The following is a 19,344-nucleotide window of genomic DNA, read 5'->3' on the forward strand; positions in this document are numbered from 1 at the left end:
CCTCAGAAAAGAGGACTACAAGTTTATACAGTAAACACATGAAAAGAATTAATTATTGAAAAACAAACACAGAAAGGTAGAAATACGATGTGACAGCAGACATTTTTGTGATGCAGTGTCATTTCTAGAGAACTTAGAAGAGAGAAGACTATAAAACCCAGGAATTTTTACACTGCATCTCTTTAAAACCTGTTCCAAGTAGATTTTCAAATAGCCTTTCTTTTATAAGAATAAATTTCTTCACAATATTGATCCAAAATAAAAGATGCAATTAGATGTAACTTTAGAGGTAAAAAGGATTAACAAACATTGCAAAATGTAAAGCAAAGAATAATCACTCTGTATACTTAAAATGTATAAATTTTATTTTATGTAAATGAAGCCTCAATACAACTGATTGAAAAATGAGATCGGGGTTACAATATTATGTAGACAAGTTTGAGAAGACTTCTGTGAGTATAGAACATTTTACCTGATTGCCTTTCGCCTCTAATCCCTTTAATTCACAGATAGGAAACTGACTTTCTCCCATTGCAAGAAAGAAGTCCTCCTATTCTCAAATTGTGGGAAGCAAGCTAGAGATAAACTCCAGAATCAGCTTTCCACACCATGATCTGTAAGAAAAAAAGTGATTCTTTACTGCCAGAATCCTGGGATTCAGTTTTATTTATAACAACCTACATATTTCAAAAAGAATGGCTAACATAAAAACTCATTAAAATGGAGACAATATACTGCTGGTGGGAGTATATGATAGTATGACCTTTTAAAAGGTAATTTGAAATTCCTTTGACCCAGAGTAATATAGTAATATATCTTGTAGTAATATATCTTCACAAATTCATTTATTCAACAAATACCAAAGGTCTACAAGATGCCAGACACTGAGCTGGACACTGAAGAGACAACAGTAAACAATGCAACCTCACAGTCTCACATGGTTGTTACATTCTAGTATGGAAGATGGCTACAAAACTACATCAGGTGGTAATCAGTGCTCTGATGGAAAATAAAGTACAATGGTGTTCACTTTATTGCTTTGTTCATAATCACCCATAACTAAAATATACATGGCATGCATATCATGCATGCATTTGTATATATCAAATGATGCATAATGAATAAAAGAGAAAACAGGAAAAGGGGACTAGACTGATGAAGGAAAGCAACAGTGCCATTGTTTGTTGAGTGGACAGCCAGGGAACACTTCTTTAATAAGGTGATATATCAGAGAGAACTGAAGAAGCAGGGGGTGAGCCACCCAGAAAATCCACAGGCTCTGAGGGGCTTGGTGTGTTTAAGTAAGAGTCATTGTGACTGGAGTGGAATGAGCAAAAAGAAAAATAACAGCTGTTGCAGTGTCAGGTAGCCACATCCTAAAGGCTCTGGTAGTCCATGGTAAGGAAGTTAGATTCTAGCTAAGTGTGATGAAAGTATTGAGTAGGCTCACATTTTAAAAGCATACACTGGCTGCTGTGTGGATGACAGACAGCAAAGATGTTGAAATGTACAATGATGATCATTGCCTCTGCATTTAAAAGAACAAAAATAGAAACAGCTCACATATCCATTCGTGACAATAGAATAAGGAAATGGTGATAAAACCATCTCCTGGACCACAGACAGCCATTAAAAAGAATGAGGCCAAAGTATATGTAATGATTTACAAAGATGCCCATGATATACTGTTAAGTGAACAAAAAGTCAATTGTGAAACAAAATGCTATTAAGATCCTTGTTTACTGAAAAACAAAAAGAAAAAAATATATGTAGATCTACATACACACACACACACACACACACACATTTGCAGAAGCAGGAAAAAAAACAGAAGTATCCAGAACAAACTGGTAAACTATGGTAGGTACAATAATGGCCTCCCCTAAATATTCACATCTTAATCCCAGATGTCTGTGAATATCTTATTTACATGGCAAAAATGGCCAGGTGGGTGTGATTAAATGGACTGGTTCCAAATCGGGAAAGGAGTACGTCAAGGCTGTATATTGTCACCCTGCTTATTTAACTTATATGCAGAGTACATCATGAGAAACGCTGGGATGGAGGAAGCACAAGCTGGAATCAAGATTGCCGGGGAAAATATCAATAAGCTCAGATATGCAGATGACACCACCCTTATGGCAGAAAGCGAAGAAGAAATAAAGAGCCTCTTGATGAAAGTAAAAGAGGAGAGTGAAAAAGTTGGCTTAAAGTTCAACATTCAGAAAATTAAGATCATGGCATCTGGTCCCATCACCTCATGGCAAATAGAAGGGGAAACAGTGGAAATAGTGACAGACTTTACATTTAGGGGACTCCAAAATCATTGCAGGTGGTGGCTGCAGCCATGAAATTAAAAGATGCTCCTTGGAGGAAAAGTTATGACCAACTTAGACAGCATATCAATAAGTAGAGACATTACTTTGCCAGCAAAGGTCCAGTAGTCATGTATGGATGTAAGAGTTGGACAATAAAGACAGCTGAGTGCCGAAGAATTGATGCTTTTGAACTGTGGTGTTGGAGAAGACTCTTGAGAGTCCCTTGGACTGCAAGGAGATCCAACCAGTCAATCCTGAAGAAAACCAGTCCTGCATATTCTTTGGAAGGACTGATGCTGAAGCTCCAATCCTTTGACCACCTGATGCAAAGAACTGACCCATTGGAAAAGACCCTAATGATGGGAAAGATTGAAGGCAGGAGGAGAAGGGGACAACAGAGGATGAGATGGTTGGATGTCATCACCGACTCAATGGACATGAGTTTGAACAAGTTCCAGGAGTTGGCGATGGACAGGGAAGCCTGGTGTGCTGCAGTTCATGGGATTGCAAAGAGTCGAACACGACTGAGCAAATGAACTGAACTGAATAGGTATATAGCTGCTAAAAACTAGCAAGGGGCACTCTTTCTGCCCCTTTCTGATGTCTACATCAGAAGTTTTCATTATCTCTTTTATACTTGAATAAAACTTTATTACACAAAAGCTCTGAGAAATCAAGCCTCGTCACTGACCCCAGATCAAATTCTCCTCCTCCAGAGGGCAAGAATCCTGGTATTGTTCACGGCTCGTAGCAACAGCATTTCATTATATGCAAGTAAATAATACAGATATTTTTTAGAGAATTATCTAGCTTACTCTCAACATACTAACATTAAAAGAAAAGAGAAATAGAAACAGCAGAAAGTACTTAATCAGCACTAGGAAGTCCCGTGTCACAGCACATCTGGAGTCCCCATTGGGAAAAGGGTCCCAGGTAGCGTGTCCATCTGCTTCGTGGGTGAGGCTTCAAAGACTGCAGTTTGGGGTTCCACTTATAATCCCAGGATGGTGGCAAACTGATATCATCATCAATCTGGGACCAAATTGCAGCTCTGGTTTCAGATTAATGCTGTTTGTTTTCTTGTGTAAAACTTGGAATGTAGTTAAGCCTGGGCCTTGGTTGGCCAGCCCCCTCAGGGTCTCAACAGTTCTCAAGATTCCTCCCCCATCTTACCTCTGGTGCTGCAAGTCTTGCACTCACAACCGGCAGTCACTCACAGACAGGGCAGTGTCCAGGCAGGTTAGAAGCAAGGTCAGAGGCCTGATCTGCTTTGTCTCTGAAGCCTAATTCATTTAATTTCCCTAACACCCTTCTATTAACCTTTAGATGAAATCCTTTATAGATGGACCTCTTTCTTCAACAAACCTGGCCCAAGAAGGCCTCCAGCTATGGAGCAACAATCATCTTCTCCTTTCCTGCACCTTATCCTTCACTCTTCTTATCCCCTTTCCATTGACAGGGAAATGCCTCAGGAAAAAGGAACTGCTATAGCAGCAAATCTCTCTTGCTTAGGCTTCTATTGCAGTAGGGCTTCCCTGTGGCTCAGAGGTTAAAGCGTCTACCTCCAATGCCAGAGACCCGGGCTTGATCCCTGGGTCAGGAAGATCCCCTGGAGAAGGAAATGGTAGCCCACTCCAGTATTCTTGCCTGGAGAATCCCATGGACGGAGAAGCCTGGTAGGCTACAGTCCATGGGACCGGAAAGAGTCGGACACACTGAGCAACTTCACTTTCACTTTTCTATTGCAGTAGTCGGTCTGGCCCACTCTGAACAAGCTACAGAATTATTGTTCTGGTGGAGATTTGATGACAAGATACCCAAATGACAAAAGTTATTTACCTCAACTTTTGCTAAACTAAACAAAATAGTTGATGCATCATGCCTGTCTTTTTGATAAGCTGCCTCATGTTTGAAAATATGGGGCTTATAAATAAGTTCAATCAAGAGACAGGGCACTTTCAGCTTTTCAAATTGTCAGTCTCTATTGGAAGCAGCAGCATTTTCATCTAAACACTGACAAGGCCAGAAGGACACTAACTCTCAGCCTCTTCTCTTATTTGCAGAATGAGCCATGCTGTGGCCTCTACCAATCTCTCACCCACACTCTTCCCCTAACCAGCAGTCAGTAGGCAGGTTTTCAGACTAACTGTATCCTTATCCATGATCATTTTGAACTCAGGGAAATTTACACAGCATGTTGCAAATTTTACTGGTAATGAGTTAATTTACAGGTATGGTTATCACTTCTCATCCAGTTCTCCAGGCACTCCAGAAGAAAAGCCTGGGAGCTGGTTGCAAAGGAGGGGAGGTGGCGAGGGTCCAGGTGCCCAAACTGGCTCTGTCTGCCAAGCGCCAGGACCCCAGTGGCAGCACGTCTCCCTCCACTGGCCCTACAGGAGGCCCAGTCTTGCCCACCAACTGTGCCTACTCCAGACCTGTACTTTTAACTCCTGTGCTGTTCAGATCCTTCACAGAACTGCAACAAGGCCACTCGATCCACCAATTAGAGGTAGGGGTAGATGAGATTTAATTTTAAGTACTTTTTAAATCCCAGAAGATCCATCTTTGCAATTGTTTGTGTTGGCTTTCCCACCCAGAAGGCCCCAGGCGTCTGCTAAAGCATCTTGTAAAAGTGCTAATGGGGAATGCATCACCTCCTCTGAGTCCAACATTGCCAAATATGGTATCCTCCAGCAAGGAGTGCAGTAACCTCCTTGCTGTGTGAAAAACCTTTCTGCAACACCGCCTCCTAGCCTGCCCACCTGCCCACCAATGGGAAACTTTATTGATAATAATTACATGTACTATTACATAATAATGTTGTGTGGAATTACAGTATAATGGTGTCAAATATAATTCATTCTTTGTTAACATTTAGTTTTTAGTGCCCTAACCCAGACGTCCCCAACCTTTTTGGCATCAGGGGCCAGTTTCATAGAAGACAATTTTTCCAAGGATGGGAGCAGGATGGTTTTGGGATGATTCAAGTACATTACACTTATTTTGCACTTTATTTCTGTTATTACATCAGCTCCACCTCAGATCATTAAGCGTTAGATGTCAGAGGTTGGGGACCCCTGCCCTAACCCAAAGGTTAGCTAAAATGTTCTGATCACCTAAGGAGCTTTGCCAAACCCAGATAATACCCCATACCAATCAAACTGGATTCTCTGGGGTTATGAGTCAGCGGGCAGTATTTGTGAAAATGGTTCCAGATTATTCCAATTTACAGCAAAGTTTGGGAACTGCTACCTGAACCCAAACAAGAGACGTTAAAAACCCTGGGCAGATCAGCAGGAACTAACTTAATGAGCTGAGACAAGTCTCCACATTAAGGACTACCTCCTCCATCCTCTTGCCTGTTCCAACCCTGTTCTAGTATTTATGTGTGTGTGTGGGCGGGGAGAGGGGAGTGGGGAGGGGCATTCCTCAGGCATACAATGTATTTAAGGCAGGAACAATAATAAACCTTTACAAACCCACCAACTAGTAGCCTAGGAGGATCCAGCCTCCTCTTACTCATTTTGGGCTCCAGTCAACCTGAGCCACATGCTGTTTCCTCACCTACCCCCTCACCTCCTAGTCTGTGGTCATCTTGTTGCCATCACTGTAGCGCATTCCCAAATCCTGACTCCAGCTATCCACCTTCAGCATCAATGCAAGTACAACCCAAATGCCATGCCCTCCATGAAACATACTCTGATCATACTCCAAGCTGTCACTTCAAATCTGAGAGTCAGGCCTATAGATTTCATGAAAAGAGCATCACATACGGGTCAGCATACCAGCATGTGAGGCTTAGCATTCTAGCAGAAACACTAGTTATTGAGCTGATTTGGGTCTCCCCTTCTTCCTTAATAACTGACTTACAGCAGCAATATATCCAGCTCAAAAAAACTGTATTTCTAATCTCCCATGCAGATAGGAGTGTCTAGTGTGATGGAAATTTTAGATGACATCTCTGGGGAAGCCATTTAGACTGAATTGACTTGGTTTTGAGACAGACACCCTTTACATCTCTATCCTTCATCACATCATCACCAGAATGACAGTAACCCTCTTGAGCCTCTGAGCAACATTGAGGAAGGAACACAGTACTCAGGATGGCAAAGCATAAAAACAAGAATCCAGGGTCCCTGATGACTAAGCAGCTGCTATGCAGACCCTGCACTGTCTAACACTGTGCCAGTGTTATTGGGGGGAAAATAAACTTCTATCTTGACCCACCAAGCCTTTCAATAAATGGCTGAGCCTAACTAGAACTGAAACAAGCAACTGCTGCCTGTGAGATCCTGGACAAGCTATTCTTTCCTCTGGACTTTAGTTTCCTCAACTATATTTTTTTTAAATGGAGAAAATGAAGTTGTGAGAAATAATTAAAATCACCAAACAGTTGCAGGAACATGAGAGATTTAGTTGAATCTAAGTCAAGATCTTAAGGAATCTCATAAAACCTCACTTTGTAGACAATGAAACTGAGCATTTAAAGGGAAAGTGATTTGCTCAAGGAAACAAAAAAAGTAGTAGCAGATGCAAGAGTTGAAACCAGGGCTTGATTTGAGGTCCAACTTAACATATCAACAGAGATCATATATAACTACCTACAAATTCTTGAGAGCAGTAATGAGAAAATATTGATTTAAAAACATGATAGTAGATGATTAAAAACAGAAGCTATGTAAACTAATGGGAATTGCTTTTAAGCTTCCAGAGTGTGGGAGTTTCCTCATAGATAAATAACCAAAAGCCAATTATTCCCACACTATCTTTAAAAACACATACACTCAAATACACACAATCTCATGGACCTATTTGTATTCCAGTGTCAATAACTCATTGTGCTAATTAATAATAACACAAACCCTTCCACTATGTTCTTTGTGAAAAAAAATTTTGGCTGTTCTTTCTCACTTGCTAACAAATTTTAGAATCAGCTTCTCAGATTCTATAAAGTATCTCGCTGGGATACTGATTGAGATTGGATTCAGTTCAGTTCAGTCGCTCAGTCATGTCCGACTCGTTGCAACCCCATGGGCCACAGCACGCCAGGTCTCCCTGTCCATCACCAACTCCCGAAGTTTACTCAAACTCATGTCCATTGAGTTGGTGATGCCATCCAACCATCTCATCCTCTGTAGACCCCTTTTCCTCCTGCCCTCAGTCCTTCCCAGTGTCAGGGTCTTTTCCAATGAGTCAGCTCTTCGTATCAGGTGGCCAAGGTACTGGAGTTTCAGCTTCAACATCTGTCCTTCCAATGAACACCCAGGACTGACTTCCTTTAGGATGGACTGGTTGGATCTCTTTGCAGTCTAAAGGACTCTCAAGAGTCTTCTCCAACATCATAGTTCAAAAGCATCACTTATTTGGTGCTCAGTTTTCTTTATAGTCCAACTCTCACATCTATACATGACTACTGGAAAAAACATAGCCTTGACTAGATGGATATTTGTTGGCAAAGTAATGTCTCTGCTTTTGAATATGCTGTCTAGGTTGGTCATAACTTTCTTTCCAAGGAGCAATCGTCTTTTAATTTCATGGTTGCAGTCACCATCTGCAGTGATTTTGGAGCCCCCCAAAATAAAGTTAGCCATTGTTTCCACTGTTTCCCCATCTATTTGCCATGAAGTGATGGGACCAGATGCCATGATCTTAGTTTTCTGAATGTTGAGCTTTAAGCCAACTTTTTCACTCTCTTCTTTCACTTTCATCAAGAGGCTCTTTAGTTCTTTGCTTTCTGCCGTAAGAGTGGTGTCATCTGCATATCTGAGGTTATTGATATTTCTCCCCGCAATCTTGATTCCAGCTTGTGCTTCCTCCATCCCAGCGTTTCTCATGATGTACTCTGCATATAAGTTAAATAAGCAGGGTGACAATATACAGCCTTGACGTACTCCTTTTTCTGTTTGGAATCAGTCTGTTGGTCCATGTCCAGTTCTAACTGTTGCTTCCTGATCTGCATACAGATTTCTCAAGAGGCAGGTCAGGTGGTCTGGTATTCCCATCTCTTTAAGAATTTTCCACATTTTATTGTTATCCACAGAGTCAAAGGCTTTGGCATAGTCAACAAAGCAGAAATAAATGTTTTTTCTGGAACTCTCTTGCTTTTTCAATGATTTAACAGATGTTGGCAATTTGATATCTGGTTCCTCTCCCTTTTCTAAATCCAGCTTGAACATCTGAAAGTTCATGGTTCATGTATGCTGAAGCTTGGCTTGGAGAATTTTCAGCATTACTTTGCTAGCATGTGAGATGAGCGCAATTGCACGGTAGTTTGAGCATTCTTTGGCATTGCCTTTCTTTGGGATTGGAATGAAAACTGACCTTTTCCAGTCACTGGAAAGGTCACTCAGCCACTGCTGAGTTTTCCAAACTTGCTGGCATATTGAGTGTAGCACTTTCACAGCATCATCTTTTAGGATTTCAAATAGCTCAACTGGAATTCCGTCATCTCCACTAGCTTTGTTTGTAGTGATACTCCCTAAGGCTGACTTGACTTTACATTCCAGGATGTCTGGCTCTAGGTGAGTGATCACACCATAGTGATTATCTGGGTCATGAATATATTTTTTTTGTGCAGTTCTTCTGTGTATTCTTGCCACCTCTTAATATCTTCTGCTTCTGTTAGGTCCATACCATTTCTATCTTTTATTGGGACCATCTTTGCATTTAATGTACCCTTGGTATCTCCACTTTTCTTGAAGAGATCTCTAGTCTTTCCCATTCTATTATTTTCCTCTATTTCTCTGCATTGATCACTGAGGAAGGCTTTCTTATCTCTTCTTGCTATTCTTTGGAATTCTGCATTCAAATGGACATATCTTTCCTTTTCTCCTTTGCCTTTAGCTTCTCTTCTTTTCTCAGCTATTTGGAAGGCCTCTTCAGATAACCATTTTGCCTTTTTGCATTTCTTTTTCTTGAGGATGGTCTTGATCACTGCCTCCTGCACAATGTCACGAGCCTCCATCCATAGTTCTTCAGGCACTCTGTCTATCAGATCTAATCCCTTGGATCTATTTGTCACTTCCACTGTATAGTTGTAAGGGATCTGATTAAGGTCACACCTGAATGGTCTAGTGGTTTTCCCTACTTTCTTCAGTTTAAGTCTGAATTTGGCAATAAGGTGTTCATGATCTGAGCCACCGTCAGCTCCTGGTCTTGTTTTTGCTGACTGCATAGAGCTTCTCCATCTTTGGCTGCAAAGAACATAATCAATCTGATTTCGGTGTTGACCATCTGTTGATGTCCATGTGTACAGTCTTCTCTTGTGTTGTTGGAAGAGGGTGTTTGCTATAACCACTGCTTTCTCTTGGCAAAACTCTATTAGCCTTTGTCCTGCTTCATTCTGTACTTCAAGGCCAAATTTGTCTGTTACTCCAGGTGTTTTTTACTTCCTTCTTTTCATTCCAGTCCCCTATAATGAAAAGGACATCTTTTATGGGTGTTAGTTCTAAAAGGTCTTGTAGGTCTTCATAGAACTGCTTAACTTCAGCTTCTTCAGCATAACTGGTTGGGGCATAGACTTGGATTACCGTGATATTGAATGGCTTGCCTTGGAAACAAACAGAGATCATTCTGTCATTTTTGAGACTGCATCCAAGTACTATATTTTGTTGACTAAACTATGATGGCTACTCCATTTCTTCAAAGGGATTCCTGCCCACGGTAGTAGATATAATGGTCATCTGAGTTAAATTCACCCATTCCAGTCCATTTTAGTTCGCTGATTCCTAGAATGTCGATGTTCACTCTTGCCATCTCCTGTTTGACCACTTCCAATTTGCCTTGATTCATGGACCTGACATTCCAGGTTCCTATGCAATATTGCTCTTACAGCATCGGACCTTGCTTCTATCACCAGTCACATCCACAACTGGGTGTTGTTTTTGCTTTGGCTCTGTCCCTTCATTCTCTCTGGAGTTATTTCTCCACTGATCTCCAATAGCATATTGGGCACCTACTGACCTGTGGAGTTCATCTTTCAGTGTCCTATCTTTTTTGCCTTTTCATACCATTCATGGGGGTTCTGAAGGCTAGGATACTGAAGTGGTTTGCCATTCCCTTCTCCAGTGGACCACGTTTTGTCCACTCTGCACCATGACCCGTCCATCTTGGGTGGCCCTACACAGCATGGCTCAGTTTCACTGAGTTAGACAAGGCTGTGGTCCATGTGATCAGATTGGCTAGTTTCTGTGATTGTGGTTTCAGTCTGTCTGCCCTCTGATGCCCTCTCTCAGCGCATACTGTCTTACTGGGGATTCTCTTACCTTAGATGTGTGTTATCTCCTCTTGGCTGCTTGCCTCTCCAGTGCCACACAGCTGATGCTCACCACTCCAGTGCCATGCAGCTGCCACTCAGAAAACCTAAATCTGGAGACTGGATTACATTTATAATTTATAGAGAACTGACATCTTTACAGTAATAATAGTGCTTTTTATGTGCCAGATTCTATGCCATGTGCCCTGGCATGTGCCAAATAATTTTCTAAGTATTTGGGATACATTTGCCAAAAAATATAGACATTTACAAAAAATTGAAAAAAAAAATAGCAGAATTGCCCTTAAGGAGCATATAGTCACTCAGTTGTGTCCAACTGTTTATGACCTCATGGACTATACAGTCCATGGAATTCTCCAGGCCAGAATACTGGAGTGGGTAGCTGTTCCCTTCTCCAGAGAATCTTCCCAATCCAGGGATCAAATCCAGGTCTCCCGCATTGCAGGTGGAGTCTTTACCAGCTGAGCCACCAGGGAAGCAAATATTTTAGCAGAAGTAGTCAATAAACAATGTAAGAAATAAGTAAATATACAGCATGTTAGAGGGTAGAAAATGCTACAGAAAAGAAAAAAAGTGGATAGACTAGGATCTGAGGACCAGGAGAGCAGGGTACAGGTCACAGCCTTATATAGGTTAGTCATGGGAAAGTAACTCATTTAGTCCTACCTCTATGAGGTGGTTGTTGCTCAGTTGCTAAGTCATGTTCAACTCTCTGCGACCCTATGGACTGCAGCACACTAGGCTTCTCTGTCCTTCACTATCTCCTTGAGTTTGCTCAGACTCGTGTTCATTGAGTCGGTGATGCCATCCAACCATCTCATCCTCTGTCATCCCCTTCTCCTACCGCCCTCAATCTTTCCCATCATCAGGGTCTTTTCCAATGAGTTGACTCTGCATCAGGTGGCCAAAGGACTAGAGCTTCAGCATCAGTCCTTCCAATGAATATTCGGAGTTGACTTCCTTTAGAGACTATCATGTTATCACCATTTCAAAGATAAAGGAAACTGAGGCATAAAGAGATTGAATAGTAATAACTTGCCAGGGTCATACAGCTAGGAAGTGGCAGAGTCAGGATTTGATTTTGAGCTTAAGTTGGTGTTCTTAACCCTTCAGGTGAGTTTCTGGAGGGTTAAGACTCCAGGTGTATTTCTCCATTTATTCATGTCTTTCTATTCATCAGCAAATTATAGCATTTCTTATTAGGTTTCTTTCTAGGTATTAATAGTATTTCTTGCTATTATGATGTGGAATATTTCTACCATGACATTTTCTAATTAACTTTTGCTAGTGTATGAAAAAGCCATCGATTTTTATGTGGTAGTCAGCCATCTCTTTGAGTGCTTATTAGTTCCAATAGTTTTCAGGTTGATTTTCTTGGATTTTATAATTAGAAACACACATAATGACAGTTTGTCTCTTCCTTTCCAATATGTTTTTATATTGTTTATCTTAGTTCTAAGTATTTGCTAATTTCCACTGTAATTCTGTTTTTGACCCACTGTTTATTTAGAAATGTGTTGCTTAATTTACAGACCTATGGGGATTTACTAGTTATCATTTTGTTTTTTGATTTCTTGCTTAGTTCTACTATGGTCAAGCCAATGTACTCTGCATAATTTTGTTCTTTGAAACTTGCTTTATGGCCCAATATATGGTCACTTTTGGTAAACGTTCCATATGCACTGAAAAAAAGTATATTCTGCCATTTTTAAATGCTGTGTTCTATGAAAAATGTCAATTAGATCAAGTGTGTTAAACATATTTGCACATTCTATATACTTATTTTTTAATCTGCTTATTCATTTTAGTAGTTTAGAGATTGCAACATGCATGGTTGAATTTTCAGAGTGTAATAGAAACTAGTACAGGACCATTCAAGGACCTTAAAACACTTATTTCATTTACATTCTCCTGCCACTTGTGCTATTTATAATACATAATATTTATATTTATATGGCATTGTCATTTCTATTTAATGCAATCAATATTTATTTATATTTTTCCCTATAATAATAAGTATTTTTTTTCTTGCATCTAACAGCTTCCACTTGGGATAAAGTTTTGCTGCCTGAAGAACACCCTTTAAGGTATTTCCTTTAGTGCAAGTGTCCTGGTGATGTCTTTTTTAGTTTAAAATGTCTCTGTTTTCTGGCTTACTTCACTCTGTATAATAGGCTCCAGTTTCATCCACCTCATTAGAACTGATAAGCCAGAAAGAAAAACACCAATACAGTATACTAACGCATATATATGGAATTTAGAAAGACGGTAACAATAACCCTGTATACGAGACAGCAAAAGAGACACAGATGTATAGAACAGTCTTTTGGACTCTGTGGGAGAGGGAAAGGGTGGGATGGTTAGGGAGAATGGCATTGAAACATGTATAATATCATATATAAAACAAGTCGCCAGTCCAGGTTCGATGCACGATACTGGATGCTTGGGGCTGGTGCACTGGGACGACCCAGAGGGATGGTATGGGGAGGGAGGTGGGAGGAGGGTTCAGGATGGGGAACACATGTATACCTGTGGTGGATTCATTTTGATATATGGCAAAACCAATACAATATTGTAAAGTTAAAAAATAAAAAAAAAATAAACTTAAAAAAAAAAATAAAATGTCTCTGGTTTTGCCTTCATTTGCAAAAGATAGCTTCATGAATAGAGAGTTACAGATTGGCAACTATTTTATTTCATTATACTTAAGATGCCATTTTGTTTGCTTCTGGTTTCTATTGTTTCAATAATATTTTTTCCTTTGAAGAGTGTGTCTTCCCCCCAGCCCTCTTCTGGCTGCTTTTAAGATTTTTGCTTTGTCTTTGGTTTTAAGCAGTTTGACTATGATGTATGTAGGAGAAATTCTGCTTAAGTTTTACAAGACTTCTTGAATTTTTGCTTCAATGTAAGAATTTTATGAATTTTAGAAAAGTCACAACTGGTATCTCCACAATCGTTATCTCCACATTGTTTTTCTTGCCTCTCCTTTATGAAATTCCAATCCCATGTGCTCTATTTTTTCACATATAATTCTTTACCTTTATTTCTGTATTTTTAATCATTTTATTCCTCTGCGTTTCAGTCTGAGATTTCTTCTTCAGAATTATCTTCTTGTTCACTAGTTTTCCCTCCAGATATATTTAATCAGCTCTTAAACCTACCTGTTAAGCTCTTAATTCATTGATTTCCACGAGTCTGCCACAATCTCAGCTCAACTGCTTAGCTTCTTATCCACAGCTTTTCAGAATCAGCAATTTCTTAGAAGGCTGAAGCCCCACCAGATACCAGACTCCCCTCCCCAAGCTTCCATCCTCTCTGGAATCTTGGCCCTGCAAATCTTCTCTTCTCTGTTAGCTCCCTTTCAAAGAAGTGTTTTTAAATATTTCACCCAGTTTCTCTAGCTATTTTCAGTGGAAGTGTTGGTAGGATATAATCTAGTCTAACATTGCTGGAAGAGGATTTTCTCCATTATTTTGGGAGGCAGCATACTGGCTAAATGGCTTCGAATTGTGTCTGGCACAATAATATGTACTGAATAAGTTTCTGATATTATTAGACATGAAATTAGCCTATAGTTTCCTTTTTGTGTTATCCTAGATCAGCTTTAGTATCATGATTCTGACAGCTTTGTAAAATGAGTTGTATAGCATTGCATATTTCCCTATCCTCCAGAACTCTTTATATAACATAGAGATTATCTATTCCTTGAAGAGTTGATAGAACTCATCCATAAAATTACTTACTGTATGGTCAGGCCATTCCAGTTGACTGTTCTCTTGCTCTCTGTACATTTCCCCAGTTTGAACAGTTCTATTTCACTCACGCAACTATCCAACCCTCTTAATTATAGGGCTTAGTCCATAACTGCCTACAGGCTTGCCCCATGCCCTAGGCCAGTGGTTTCCCTGGTAACTGATGAGCCCCCCCCCCCCACCTGATGTCAATTCTCCCTATAAACAGTAGTGACCTCCTTCTCTCCCAAGTAGTAAAGGTGGTTGCCATGTCCTTCCAGCTGTCTGCTATACACAAAGGGGTGTCCCTCCAGGAGCCCTTGTTTTGGACGTGTAAGATGCCCCTGTCCAATAAACCACTGATGTCTCTGTCACTGTCTTCAAGCTCATTCTTTGGTCTTGAAGCTAGGCAGTTATATGGCTTTCAATAGGATGCAGCCCAACACTTGGACCTATTATTATTGTAGTGTTAACTTTTGGCTTTGTTTTTAATTTGTCCTTTAGTTATTCTCATACAGCAATTATTCACAAATTCTGTTAGGAACTCAAGAATTATTCCTGTTTAGGTTTTATATCTCTTCTTTAAAATGTTTTAAATTTCTAAATTTAAAAATTCCTAGCAGAGTCTGTCAGAGAAGGCAATGGCACCCCACTCCAGTACTCTTGCCTGGAAAATCCCATGGATGGAGGAGCCAGGTGGGCTGCAGTCCATGGGGTCGTGAAGAGTCGGACACGACTGAGCAGCTTCACTTTTACTTTTCACTTTCATGCATTGGAGAAGGAAATGGCAGCCCACTCCAGTGTTCTTACCTGGAGAATCCCAGGGACAGGGGAGCCTGGTGGGCTGCCATCTATGGGGTTGCACAGAGTCGGACACAACTGAAGCGACTTAGCAGCAGCAGCAGCAGAGTCTGTGGCTACACTTCAGTTGATATTTCTAATATCATTTGTGTTTCTCTTGCTTTTTAAATCACACCTGACTAATTTTACTTTACACAACTTTTAAGAAAAGAGATTGTATTTTTATGGTTCAAATCTACTGTTGTTATATCAATTAGTATGTGTGGCTTTAGGGCTGAGGTGGTTTATAGTCCTCTCTTCCCCTGCCTTAGTGACATGGAGACCACATGTTCAAGGGGGGAACAAGGCAGATTGTTCCCCCAATGTGACACCCAACCCACATAAGGTTCTGTGTAAAAAGTAACCCTTAACTTTGTTCAGTCACTGAGATATCAAGGTTTATTTGTAATTGCAACATAGTCAAGCCAATTCTGATTAGCACAGGCAGTAAAAATTCTGATATCCTAAAACACAGTCAATTTTTTAAAGTTTCATTGCTGTTTAAAAGCAATTTTGTATTATTGGCCACTACTTGTGTAAACATTTATTTTGTAGTTGTTTTGAATTTATCTCATTTTAAAAATCTTCCCAAAGTATTAAGAACTTTGAGGTAGGAAAGGGCATGTACTCAGTCCCACTTTGATCCAACCTCTATCTTTTGTTATATTCTAGAAGAGTTTGCTTCTTGTAGCTGAAAATGGATGTTTAAGAAACAAGGTAGTAAACGTCAAGTAGGCTTTCTCATTTTAGTGCTAAGGAAACATGGGCTTTGTAACTTTAATCTCATTATTGATAAGTCAGAAGGCAGTGAGGTATAAACATGAACCCTTCCCCTCCTCCATTGCCCTGACGATGTCTTTGTTTTCTGATAACATCTCAGGTAAAATTCACAGCATTCAGGTCACTTGCAGCATGAAAAACTCTATTACAGGCTAATTCAACCAATTGTAAATTTGAATCTCAGACCCTCCCTCCTCAGCCAATGGCAGCTAAACTTCTCCCAGTAGAGATAGAGATTCTCCCTCTGACAACTAACCCTTCCCTCCTGTGGATCTACCTTTCTACTTAGATGTGGAAGTGATTTTTAGTCCTGTGGAATGTGTGCAAAGATAGGGCAATTTAGATCATAGGGTTACTCAGAAGCTATCATCGACAGAGTTGAACACAACGGAAAAGATCTTATTCAGCATACTTTAATCACATACATCCTAAAGAAATGCTTACAGAGATGAAAGGCCATAATACTCTCATTGGTTTTTTTTTTTCCATTTTTTAAAATATTGTATTCATACTACTGGTGATAAACATTTTGTATTCCTTCCTTCAGAGTTTGGTAAAGCTTAAGTATGCATGAGTTCTTGGTAAAGATTTAAGATTATGGAGTATGGAAGTGCCAACACAGACACAGTTCTTCTCCTCCAGGAGCCTACATTCTAGTAAGGGGTACATATACCAGATGCAAGTAAATAAAATTGTGGCAAGTGATAATAAAGAAATAAAAGTGAAGGATGTGGTAGAGAGTGAAGGGAGACTACTCTGAGGAAGGATATTTGAGACAACATCTGAAGGAGGCAGGGAACTCAGGCCAGAAGCTGTTGCCAGAGCCTTCTCACAGTATGATGACCAGATATGAAGAGAAGCAGATGAACTAAAGATAAAGTTTAGAAATGGAATTACAAAGACACACTGACACATTTTCTGGGGAAGATAAGGAAATTGCAGGAATCAAGGATGATCCCTAGGTTTGAGGTTTAAGCAACTGTATTAATAGTGGTACCATTTACTGAAATAGGGACTTCCCTGGTTGCTCAGATGGTAAAGAATCTGCCTGCAATGTAGGAGACCTAGGTTTGATCCCTGGGTTGGGAAGATCTGCTGGAAAAGAAAATGGCAACCCACTCCAGTATTCTTGCCTAGATAATTCCATGGACAGAGGAGCCTGGTAGGTTATAGTCCATGGGGTAGCAAAGAGTCAGACACAACCGAGCAACTAACACTTACTGAAATAGAGTAGCATTGAAACATATACATTACCACATGTAAAAGAGATAGTGGGAAACCACTGCATAGCACAGGGAGATCCGCTCAGTGCTCTGTGATGACCTAGAGGGGTGGGATGGGGTGGGAGGTAGAAGGGAGACTCAAGAGGGAGGGAATATATGTATTCTTATGGCTGACTCATGCTGTTGCACAGCAGAAACTACCACAACATTGTAAACCAATTAGCTTCCAATAAAAAATATAGGACTCAAGTATAGTGAGATCTGACCCATGACTGCAATATTTCTATCCTAATTTTTGTAAAGCGGTTTACAAGGAAGAACATCTCTGTGAAAAAGGAAGCTTGGGGAAATAACAATAGCTCACTAAGATATATTCACAGAATCAAAGAGAATTCTCTTAATTTTCCACTCAATTACCTGCAGCCATCTCCCACACCAGAAGAAGGCTATAACTTTCATTCCAACAATTAGAATGCTGAATACAAGACCAGAGCCCTTTCATATGTGGCAGACAGGTAAGACAAAGAGTTAAATATTTTTCTCATTACAGCCTGACGCAAAACAAGTAAAAGAATTAAAATTTGTAACAAAGATGAGTAAGATCCCTAATTGTACCCAGGTGTTTGTAGTTCCCTAAATCTTGCTCTAAATTATATCCTATTTATATTTAATATTTATGCTAATACTAGTTACCATTATGCAGTTGATTTAGTAAAGTGTTCTCTTGTATGAAAAAAATGTAAATTAGTGGAAAATCATGATAATTCTCTTTAATTCTGTTTATCATGCTGAGCTGTTCATGACATGATACCATAACTAAAACACACCTTCCACTTGTCAGCAGCTTATTCAAATTGCCGATAAAACAAGGGTGAAATAAACAGCTTCTGGAGTGTTAACCTCATATAGCAAAGGGTATACGGAGACTGCAAACAACATAGACACTAAAGAGTCACCAATGTGAAGAAGCATTGTCAGAATAACAAGAATTACAGCAATTAGTCCCTTGAAGTAGAATCACTCTGCAAGTAACATGCATATTACTTTTCATATTTACATAAGTAAATCTTTGCAACAAAAAGAATCTTATCTCACTGCTTCCAAAAGTAAATTCCAAGCCAATGAATGGCACAGAGGGATAAATTAAATTAGCCATATCAATGTATTTTTTAAAGTAATGGGTTCATCAAAATTCCAGTTATTTATTTTTCCTGAGACATAAATATTTCTCTTACCAAAAAAAAAAATGTGGTTGAATCAGAGGTAAATACAGTAAATGACATGAAGTTTTTCAAATGTTTCAAAGAAATAATACCTATGTATCTCCAGCACTAGTCACATTATCAGGGACAGAAGAGGTAATTCAGGCCATTTTTCATTTATGTCATATCTGTCAGCAAACTCAAAACCAAATATGAATTTAATCACAGTCATGCTACCAATATGATAGCCTATTTCTTTCTTCACTTGATCCCCATTTTATATTTTTTCTTGTTGAGTAGGCAGTGATATTTCACAGAGCCAAAATTCCCATCTCATCTACTCTGCTGCTGCTACTGCTGCTAAGTCACTTCAGTTGTGTCCGACTCTCTGCAACCCCATAGACGGCAGCCCACCAGCCTCCCCTGTCCCTGGGATCCTCCAGGCAAGAACACTGGAGTGGGTTGCCATTTCTTTCTCCAATGCATGAAAGTGAAAAGTGAAAGTGAAGTCGCTCAGTCGTGTCTGACTCTTCGCAACCCCATGGACTGCAGCCTACCAGGCTTCTCTGCCCATGGGATTTTCCAGGCAAGAGTACTGGAGTGGGGTGCCATTGCCTTTTCTGCACGTCTACTCTAGAAATCCCAATTGCTTTTCATCTATCTTCTTCCCAGACTTGTTCTCTGTAAACCATGAAGATAACCACAAGTTGTACCCTAAGATCTTGGGCTTAGTAAATTTGCCTTGTAGTCCAATATGGTTTACTGAAAGCAAGCGAAGGAATTTACAAAATCATTTCTTTTTCTTGAGGTTTTGATCAGATGACTTAAGGTTTTACCATTAAGCAATGGTTAGCGTGATGGTTTGTGTTAATGGTTGAAAGCAGACATCAATATGCTTTGGAAACCATTCAAGAGATTGGTAAACCTATGGTCCAGCAATCCAGTTCTGGGTATATAACCAAAGAAATTATAACC

At 39.9% G+C, this 19,344-nt stretch overlaps 1 long non-coding RNA gene across 2 annotated transcripts in view; it reads right to left on the minus strand.

Moving 5' to 3' along the window:
• The window catches only part of LOC129639489 (uncharacterized), a 57,603-nt gene extending 43,126 nt beyond the window's left edge, over positions 1 to 14,477 (minus strand). The window contains exons 1-3 of one of the 2 annotated variants that reach the window (XR_008708431.1): positions 14,337 to 14,458; positions 10,583 to 10,692; positions 473 to 614 (exon numbers count right to left, since the gene is read on the minus strand). This is a non-coding gene — a long non-coding RNA (uncharacterized LOC129639489). Of the gene's footprint in view, positions 1 to 472; positions 615 to 10,582; positions 10,693 to 14,336 lie in introns of both variants that reach the window. The other variant, XR_008708430.1, reaches the window with a different exon arrangement.
• Between the last annotated feature and the right edge of the window lie 4,867 nt (positions 14,478 to 19,344).

This window comes from Bubalus kerabau, chromosome X (assembly GCF_029407905.1).
Source record: "Bubalus kerabau isolate K-KA32 ecotype Philippines breed swamp buffalo chromosome X, PCC_UOA_SB_1v2, whole genome shotgun sequence".
NCBI lineage: Eukaryota > Metazoa > Chordata > Mammalia > Artiodactyla > Bovidae > Bubalus > Bubalus kerabau.